Below are 9,474 nucleotides of genomic sequence, written 5' to 3' on the forward strand. Positions count from 1 at the left end.
ATTGTAGCATTTGAAACAATGGAAATCCTAGTCTTTTTCGGGAAAAAACGATAGGTAATCACTGGTGCAGATTACGAGCTGGAGGTGTAATTGGACCATCCTTTTTTGAGAATGAGTCTAGCGAAGCTTTAAATGTAAATGGAATAGGATATCGTACCGTGATGTTAATTGATGGTTTCAGTAGTATGGTATAACATGTCATGTATATAGAAAAACCATCGAAGGTGATTTTCAGAAATTGGCCATTCAGATTTTGGGACTTGACGCTATGGAATTTTTACTTTAGGATTTTATGAAATCAAAGGTTTATGTTAGGAAACCTCAAACAATTTGTGAACTGAAAACAGATATCCAATGCGTTATTTCTGAAATTAAGCCTGTCTTACAAAAAGTCTTCAAAACTTTTATCAAGAGGGTCAAAGTATGTCAGCACAGTCGAGGCAGTCATTTGACTGAGATCGTATAATGTCTACTTTATAAACCAATCAAAATTTCCTAATTAAATAATAATTTTAATGTTTCACTTTTAAATTAAAAGATTTGTTTGGCCCACTCGCAGCTAGTCCCTGACCGTACCTTTTATAGTTATTTATTCTTCACAATTTTGTTAAATGTTTCCTGTGCTTCCTGTTTTTTTGGAATACATTAATACATTAACCTATGCTTTGGAATTTTCCCAACAATGTCTTTGTAACATCGTACACAATTTCCTAAATTTATTCTAGTCGCCGTAATTGTAATAACAGTGCATTAGTAACAACATTTGTGTTACTAATTTGAAGCACACCGTATTAATACAAATGTGGGTAATCTTTAGAAACGTGTCCATACCTAGTAAAGTAACCGTGATTAAGCAATGCATTCCTTAGGTAACGAGACTCATTGTCTCTTATTATCTATTAAGTTAACGTACGATTAGTAATCGTAACAGCGATGGTATAGACATAGCCTAATACATAAATAAATAAGTGTATATAAATAGGTAGATAAACATGTATATAGATATAGAAACATTATACAATAAGTATGCTAGATCTAAAATGGAAATTCGAAATCTCATATGCTCTAAAAGAGGTATTATGTTTATAAAAACGATAATCGACTGTTATTGTGAATTATAATTCTGTAATTAAACGTAGCCATAAGCATAAATCCGTAATAAAATTACAGAATTGTATAGGCATCGTATTAATAAAGTATCCAAGAAATTACCTAATAATGGTAAATTATTACTAGCGGCTCAAAAGAACTTTTGGAAAAAATAAGTAACGTATCAAGAAAAAGCCAAAGACTATTTTTATGTAGCTATTCTAATTTATAGATGTATCTATTTCGTTTCTACTTTATTTTGAAAATACATTTCATTAATTTCTTTTGTTACTATCCTTCCGTGCAGTGTATAAACAGAAAAATTCTTAGAAAAAATGTTTTTCCACTAGCGGTTTGATTACAACAACAAACAAGATTTATTCTTAGTTTTAATCACTATTATTTTCAAATTTTTCACGTCTTTTGCAGTTCTTATTTCTCTGAAATTTCTAAATCACTTCATTTTTATACCGATTCACTAATTTATATATATTTTTTTTGATTTAGAATATCGAGTAATAAAATTTTCTTTCTTATTTTAAGGGAAGAAGAAGCATTGTGCAATAAGAAGTCCCTGAAAACATATCCCCTTGGTAAGTACTTAAGCATGTAATTTATTATTTTATTTAATTGAAGAAGTTGAAATAAACTCAACTTTAATAATTGCTGAATTATTACGATTATTTATTACAAATTCAGTTTATTTCTATGATAAATCATTTTCGCCCTCTTTCTGTAAATAAATATTCTCCATAGATCCTTGATACATATACATATATAAATATTGAATATTGAAATCAAATCTGCGGTTTCATTGTTTTCATTCTTCTACACGCAATCTCCGCTTGTTGATAACAAGTTGTAACGTTTCCATGGCATCACTAGTTTTAAAATATTTATTACCGACATTCGAGCATCATTGACCAAACATGACTCACTTCTATATTTACAATTTTTTTAAAGATGAACGAGAAAACCAAAGCGCAGAAACTGTCAGTCAACAAACTAGTCCTTGTTAGGAAAATGAATCATCATGTTTGTCAAAGTTTATTAATAATTTCGGTATCTTAATGTTAAAAACAATGTTTGTTAATGTAGAGTATGTACATAAATAATGCATTGGGGTCATAAATTAAAGACGATTTCTTGTGAATGGAAACTTATTTGGTTACAATACACTAAACACACAAAAAATATGCAAAATGAAGTTACACTTTAGGAATAACTAATCAAATAGTTGTTCGCCGATAGGTAACTTTATAATAGTTTATAGTAGTAATAATAATTACAACTGACAGAAAATGTACAAACTGCTCATGACAAATAAGTTAGCAATTAACACCTACATATTTTTGTAACTCACTGTGTAAGTAAAAAATCCTAATCCTATTAAATCGACATAGACTTAAGGATGTTTGGGAGGTATGTCAAAATGCTACGAGACAAATAAAAATTTGGAAGAACGTTCCTCATTCAATTCTAAAACTTCTGTAAATATTACAAATCGATTCACTAAACCGTTAAAAAGTTATTGAAATTTTAAAAAATTGTAATTTTACACGTCATTTTATGGAGATTCGTTAACCGAACAGATTAAATTTATTTTTATTAACAGAAAAAAAGCTACCAGAAATTTCAAACTTTTATAATAAGTAACTTGAACTCTGGAGAATCACTTTAGCGTAAGGTTATTCAAATTCACTAAATGGTTATCGAGGAAAAAATGAAAAATTAGCTGAAAATCTCGTTTTTACTTGATAATATAATGATAATATTTATAATTGTCTGAAATAAATGCAATTTTAAAGTTTTAATTATTATTTAAACATATTAAAAAGTTTTACGCTCATTATTAATAGAGATTGAAACTAAATATTTTTTTGTTTCGAAGTTGAAATCAAGGCATATTCACTGCCAAAAGTCAGTTAAAAATTTTCCATATTATTCGTTATTTCTTATTTTATTCGAAGTTTTTGGTCAAATGCCAAATTTTCTCTCAAGCCATATACTTTTTTTAGTATAGATAGTATTTATTTACCTCATGATATGCTGCAAAACCTAATTAATCACGAATTTCCAATTTTATGTCTCCGATTGTACCACCCAAACATCCTTAAATATCAATATGATCTATCAATCTATCAATAGGTTTATTCGTTTTTCTTTTAATAAGTTGGAGCTTTTTGTAATAATTTTACCTAGGTAAGCACAATTACCAAGCTACATATTCTAATATATTGTAGCCACAATTATTTCTTGCTATACCGAGTGTTCCCACATATTTATTAATAGTTTAAAAAAACGGCGTTATACCGTGAACTATTGCATATGAATAATATTGGCATTATGCGCAAAAGGTATATAATTACCTAATCTTATGATAAAATGCTGTATGCCGTTGATAACTAAACACAGTTTTCAATATTCGTGCATCATCTTCAAGATAGTCAGATCAGTTTGTACATATTTGCTTGACCTTATTATTCAAGATAACGCAGTCAAATAATTCTGAAACATCATCATATAATGTCTCAACTCTGCGTACATTCTGCTAGTAAAATGAAACCTTAACATAATATCTACTAAAGAAAATCATGACAAAGAGGGTACATCTTAAAGTGTAATAATAAATTAATAAATAAATAAATGTCGCAGATACTCGACAGTGTCAATCGAAAAAAAAATGCTGTCCACATTTATTCACGTTAAGGAATGTTGCACTTAATTTCTTAGTACCCGAATTAAGTCACGATTTTGCTTAGTACATGAAATCGGCAAGTCGTCTATTGCTTATTTTATGAATTAGGCAAAATTTTGCCGAGTACACACAATCGGCAATTATACGTATTAAGTGTAATAAATACACCAATAGAACATCTTTCCAAGTAATATACGACTGGGGGAATAGTAAATATATCGGGAATTTACAGTAAGGGCTCAACAAAAACAGCGAAATATCAATCAATAAGGCTAAAGGACGTTCGATTTTAAAAGCGAAGATTTCATTTGTTCACGGCAATCAGCGGCGTAGCACAAATAATCGGATTAATAATATGTTGTTGACAATTGCGGTTTCCGTTATGCGATGTTCATACAATCGAGTATCTACTGTAATTATCTGGCGTTTAATATTCTTAGTCTTAATCTAAATGTTTTCAATAGGCAGCAAAACAAGAAATCAAAAACTGAATGTAGTTAATTTTCCTGTTTGCATTTCTACAGAGATACCTAATTATTTTGATTGTCTTTAAATTACTTGTCAGTGGCACACGTATGCTGCGCAGCTGTTATTAGTTTATTTATTTTATTTAGAAAATTTTTACTGTGAATAAATGGAGATTTTTTTTATTACATACGTTCTTGAGCCTTTACGATTACCAGGAAGTTAGAATCATGTGAAAAAACTTAATCCAACGACTGCGGCATGAAAATTTCTCTTTAGAAATTGGGTCGTAATAACATTCGTATTACCCGCATTCATGTTAACAAAACGTAAAGAAATTTAAGTAAATTGACGCACCTTTCTATAAATATGTAGTTAGGTGCATTATCATATCAACCAATATTTATTTACAGAAACTTATTACAATAATTTTTATTATTACCTGTAGAGTACTCGATTATACTAGAGTGAGGCAAGTGGGTGCACAAAAGAAGTGAAAGTGCAAAAAAGACACTTGACTGACATTTCATCATGCAACTTNCCAAACATCCTTAAGTTTCTCGAGGATAAATATGATCGAAATCATTCAGTTTAAATGGAAAAAACGTAATAGATAATAGCCTTAGTTGCCAATTATTGAAAATTTTGAGTTCTATGTAATTATATTGATGCAGCATGTATGTATGTCGAATCGTTATTTGTATTTTATCATAGTATGGTACTTATGTAGTAAGTATAACAGTGAAAACGTGTGAAAAATTTTTGTCGTTACGTCCCACATACCTTGTTAGCGAAAATTGTTTTCCCTAACAAGCATTAGCGGTATTAACTGCTATAAATAAAAGTTATGATTTGTTTATGTCTTACATCATCTTTTTAGTGTACTTAATATTGCTCAACTTCAAACGCAGTTAACCAAATGTTAAAATTTCCACTAAAAAATAGTAAAAAGGTACATAAACACATAAACACTACTTTTTATTATGTAATTTTTCCATAATGGTTTAATTTTCACGTAAGCAAACAGTAAATATGTGTACATGCATAAAATAACTATAATGGAAATATAATTTTCAAAAGCAATATAAACTTCATTAAATACCTATCTACATAAATCAATTACAACCTATTAAAAAAGAAAGACAAAAAAATTAAAATTTGTAATTGTTACGTGAATGTTATGAACAATTAACTAGTGCGATAAAACTCATATTACCATCATTTTGCCCTAATACCTACAGTAATTTAACTTTTTTAATTAAGACTTAGTTCTTGTGACTCCATTATAATAGCAGACAAAAATAATACATGTAAATTATTAATTTTTTAACCGAAACCTTTCCTTCTGTTATTATTTTTTAATTTACAGTATTCATCATGATTTCATAAAACAAACGACTGCTGAGACCACTGAAGTGAACTAAAAGTGATTGCTTTGCTTATGAATTAGTACAGCGCATTGATTAAGAAATAATCTATAATTTATAATTTTTTTTATGCTAAAATGGAAATTCTACCAAATAGTAACATTTTCACATGTTTAGTGCACGTGTGCTTTGACTTTGTCTTAAGCTGCTACGGAAAGGTCATCAACATGAATAAAAATGCTACGTAAGTGGTTGAAGTAAATCAAGTAAATTACCTCTACCTGTCTATATGCGTTGTCTACGTATCGACTTGAAAGTAACATACATTACCATAAAAAAGATATATGTGTGGCAAGTAACAGGCAAAAATGTTTTTGAATTAACGTATACACCCATGTTGTTCACGATTTTAATTTTAAAACGTAGCACCCAATATAGCAGAAGTACATAGTGGACTTATTTTATAAATCATGTTACTGACAAATATTTTCGTTAAAATGCTGCTTGTACATTGATAAGAGCATTAAAACTTCTAAAAAGTAAATAACAATGAGAAAACAATAAAATTAGAAATGTGACATCAGCTAATAGAAAAATATTTTTTTTAACTGCCATTTAAACTCTTTTAGATACATACAGTTAGTTGTTTTTATCTTAAAATTGGAAAAATTAATATTTCCTGAATAATTTGTGATTGACAGACTCTTGTAAATACAATCCATTAGTTTTAGAGAAATAATTTTTGGTTTTATAACGTAAGGTAGACTTATTAACGAAGCATTTTAGAAAACCGTCTATGAGAGCAAATATTCTATATTATGAGATACTGAATCATGGAAAGTATTTAATCTTGGAATCTCACTTAGAATATAATTTAATTCTCAATGCCTCCAAAAACATATCTACCTATATTCTAATATACAATTTATAATTACAGGGATCCTTATAATAGTACAGACGTTCGTATTTATTTAAAAAAATAATTAATCACATTATATAACTGTTCATCAAAAATATTAGTAGATATCTTTAAGTTGAAGAGGTACAATTTAAATTAACTATTATCGGAGTTTACACAAACTTTCACTATACACACGAAGATGTATTCGAAGAACAAAAGTTTATATTCATTCAAGAAAGTAAGTGCTTTCCGAGAAAGACAAATATACATAGTGAACATCTAATAAATGTAATTAAAATTAGAGAAACATCGGTATTGATTGTGATATCAAATTGTTCTTTTGACTCCGATCTGGCTTTAATTTATAGACATAATGAAATATCTTAAAAAATGATAGTAATTAAAAAAAAAATAAAACAGAAAACCAACAAATTATTGTGAATAATTTTCTCTCGTTGTGACTTTGAATTAAATTGTACGGAATACATTATGCAGACACTGTGGCTATATGAAATTTTATTTTCGAATTAAAACCTGATTATGACACTAACGGAAATCATAAAAATGATTTATTATTTTAGAAGCGAAGAAGTGCTTATGCAATACCCACATGAATTCGACAATTAAAACATTTACTAAATAACTTTAATTGCATTACGCACGTCCGTGTAACTGAAAGTATAAACAACTGATGTACGGTTTAATCGATGAAAGTAGAAAAAACCGAGTGAAATCTTAACGTGCAGCCAAATCCTTGTTCATCGTACATTAAGTATTAGGCCTATGTCATTACACGCCAAACATGTTGTGGTCATTTAATTGTAAAAGAAAGGAAATAAAACTTAAATTGTGAAAGTAATCAGTTTATAAAACCAACCGAATTATAGAGTGCGTTGTTGTCTTGCTTTGCCCATCACTAAGATTAAAATTATAAAGCGACCAACATAATACACAATTCGAAAACTTTCGGGAAGTTTATTGTACCTATCTATTTTGTAACAAACTATAACTATTTATTTTTGTATTCATATCAAAAACATAGGTGATAAAAAATAGAACACCATGTGTGAACAATGATAGAAAACTATCTCAACAATTGAACATGAGCAAAAGCAGTCTGTTACGAATTTTTGCCAAAGAGCTTCACCTCCAGCGCTCCATCCTTATAAAGTTCAATCAAAGCAGGGGCTGATGGCACAAGATCATTTATAACGAAGACAATTCGTTAATTAGCTAATGGAAAACTGTACAGTGATTAAAAAACTTTTTAAAAACGTCACTTTACCTGTTGAAGCTCAGTTTCACTTGGACAGTTTTGTTAATAAGTGTTAGAATTGTAGCATTTGAAACAATGGAAATCCTAGTCTTTTTCGGGAAAAAACGATAGGTAATCACTGGTGCAGATTACGAGCTGGAGGTGTAATTGGACCATCCTTTTTTGAGAATGAGTCTAGCGAAGCTTTAAATGTAAATGGAATAGGATATCGTACCGTGATGTTAATTGATGGTTTCAGTAGTATGGTATAACATGTCATGTATATAAGAAAACCATCGAAGGTGATTTTCAGAAATTGGCCATCCAGATTTTGGGACTTGACGCTATGGAATTTTTACTTTAGGATTTTATGAAATCAAAGGTTTATGCTAGGAAACCTCAAACAATTTGTGAACTGAAAACAGATATCCAATGCGTTATTTCTGAAATTAAGCCTGTCTTACAAAAAGTCTTCAAAACTTTTATCAAGAGGGTCAAAGTATGTCAGCACAGTCGAGGCAGTCATTTGACTGAGATCGTATAATGTCTACTTTATAAACCAATCAAAATTTCCTAATTAAATAATAATTTTAATGTTTCACTTTTAAATTAAAAGATTTGTTTGGCCCACTCGCAGCTAGTCCCTGACCGTACCTTTTATAGTTATTTATTCTTCACAATTTTGTTAAATGTTTCCTGTGCTTCCTGTTTTTTTGGAATACATTAATACATTAACCTATGCTTTGGAATTTTCCCAACAATGTCTTTGTAACATCGTACACAATTTCCTAAATTTATTCTAGTCGCCGTAATTGTAATAACAGTGCATTAGTAACAACATTTGTGTTACTAATTTGAAGCACACCGTATTAATACAAATGTGGGTAATCTTTAGAAACGTGTCCATACCTAGTAAAGTAACCGTGATTAAGCAATGCATTCCTTAGGTAACGAGACTCATTGTCTCTTATTATCTATTAAGTTAACGTACGATTAGTAATCGTAACAGCGATGGTATAGACATAGCCTAATACATAAATAAATAAGTGTATATAAATAGGTAGATAAACATGTATATAGATATAGAAACATTATACAATAAGTATGCTAGATCTAAAATGGAAATTCGAAATCTCATATGCTCTAAAAGAGGTATTATGTTTATAAAAACGATAATCGACTGTTATTGTGAATTATAATTCTGTAATTAAACGTAGCCATAAGCATAAATCCGTAATAAAATTACAGAATTGTATAGGCATCGTATTAATAAAGTATCCAAGAAATTACCTAATAATGGTAAATTATTACTAGCGGCTCAAAAGAACTTTTGGAAAAAATAAGTAACGTATCAAGAAAAAGCCAAAGACTATTTTTATGTAGCTATTCTAATTTATAGATGTATCTATTTCGTTTCTACTTTATTTTGAAAATACATTTCATTAATTTCTTTTGTTACTATCCTTCCGTGCAGTGTATAAACAGAAAAATTCTTAGAAAAAATGTTTTTCCACTAGCGGTTTGATTACAACAACAAACAAGAGTTATTCTTAGTTTTAATCACTATTATTTTCAAATTTTTCACGTCTTTTGCAGTTCTTATTTCTCTGAAATTTCTAAATCACTTCATTTTTATACCGATTCACTAATTTATATATATTTTTTTTGATTTAGAATATCGAGTAATAAAATTTTCTTT

The 9,474-nt window shown here is 29.0% G+C and overlaps 1 protein-coding gene and 1 long non-coding RNA gene across 6 annotated transcripts in view; one reads left to right on the forward strand and one right to left on the reverse strand.

Annotated features, from left to right (window-relative positions):
• Positions 1-9,474, forward strand: part of LOC112904791 — a 244,775-nt gene that overhangs the window by 170,378 nt on the left and 64,923 nt on the right. Inside the window, exon 4 of the long non-coding RNA XR_003231368.1 lies at positions 1,633-1,682. This is a non-coding gene — a long non-coding RNA (uncharacterized LOC112904791). The remainder of the gene's footprint in view (positions 1-1,632; positions 1,683-9,474) is intronic.
• The window catches only part of LOC108745126, a 58,998-nt gene that overhangs the window by 19,454 nt on the left and 30,070 nt on the right, over positions 1-9,474 (reverse strand). The window lies entirely within an intron of this gene.

The sequence above is a fragment of the Agrilus planipennis genome, unplaced genomic scaffold (genome assembly GCF_000699045.2).
Source record: "Agrilus planipennis isolate EAB-ADULT unplaced genomic scaffold, Apla_2.0 scaffold37, whole genome shotgun sequence".
NCBI lineage: Eukaryota > Metazoa > Arthropoda > Insecta > Coleoptera > Buprestidae > Agrilus > Agrilus planipennis.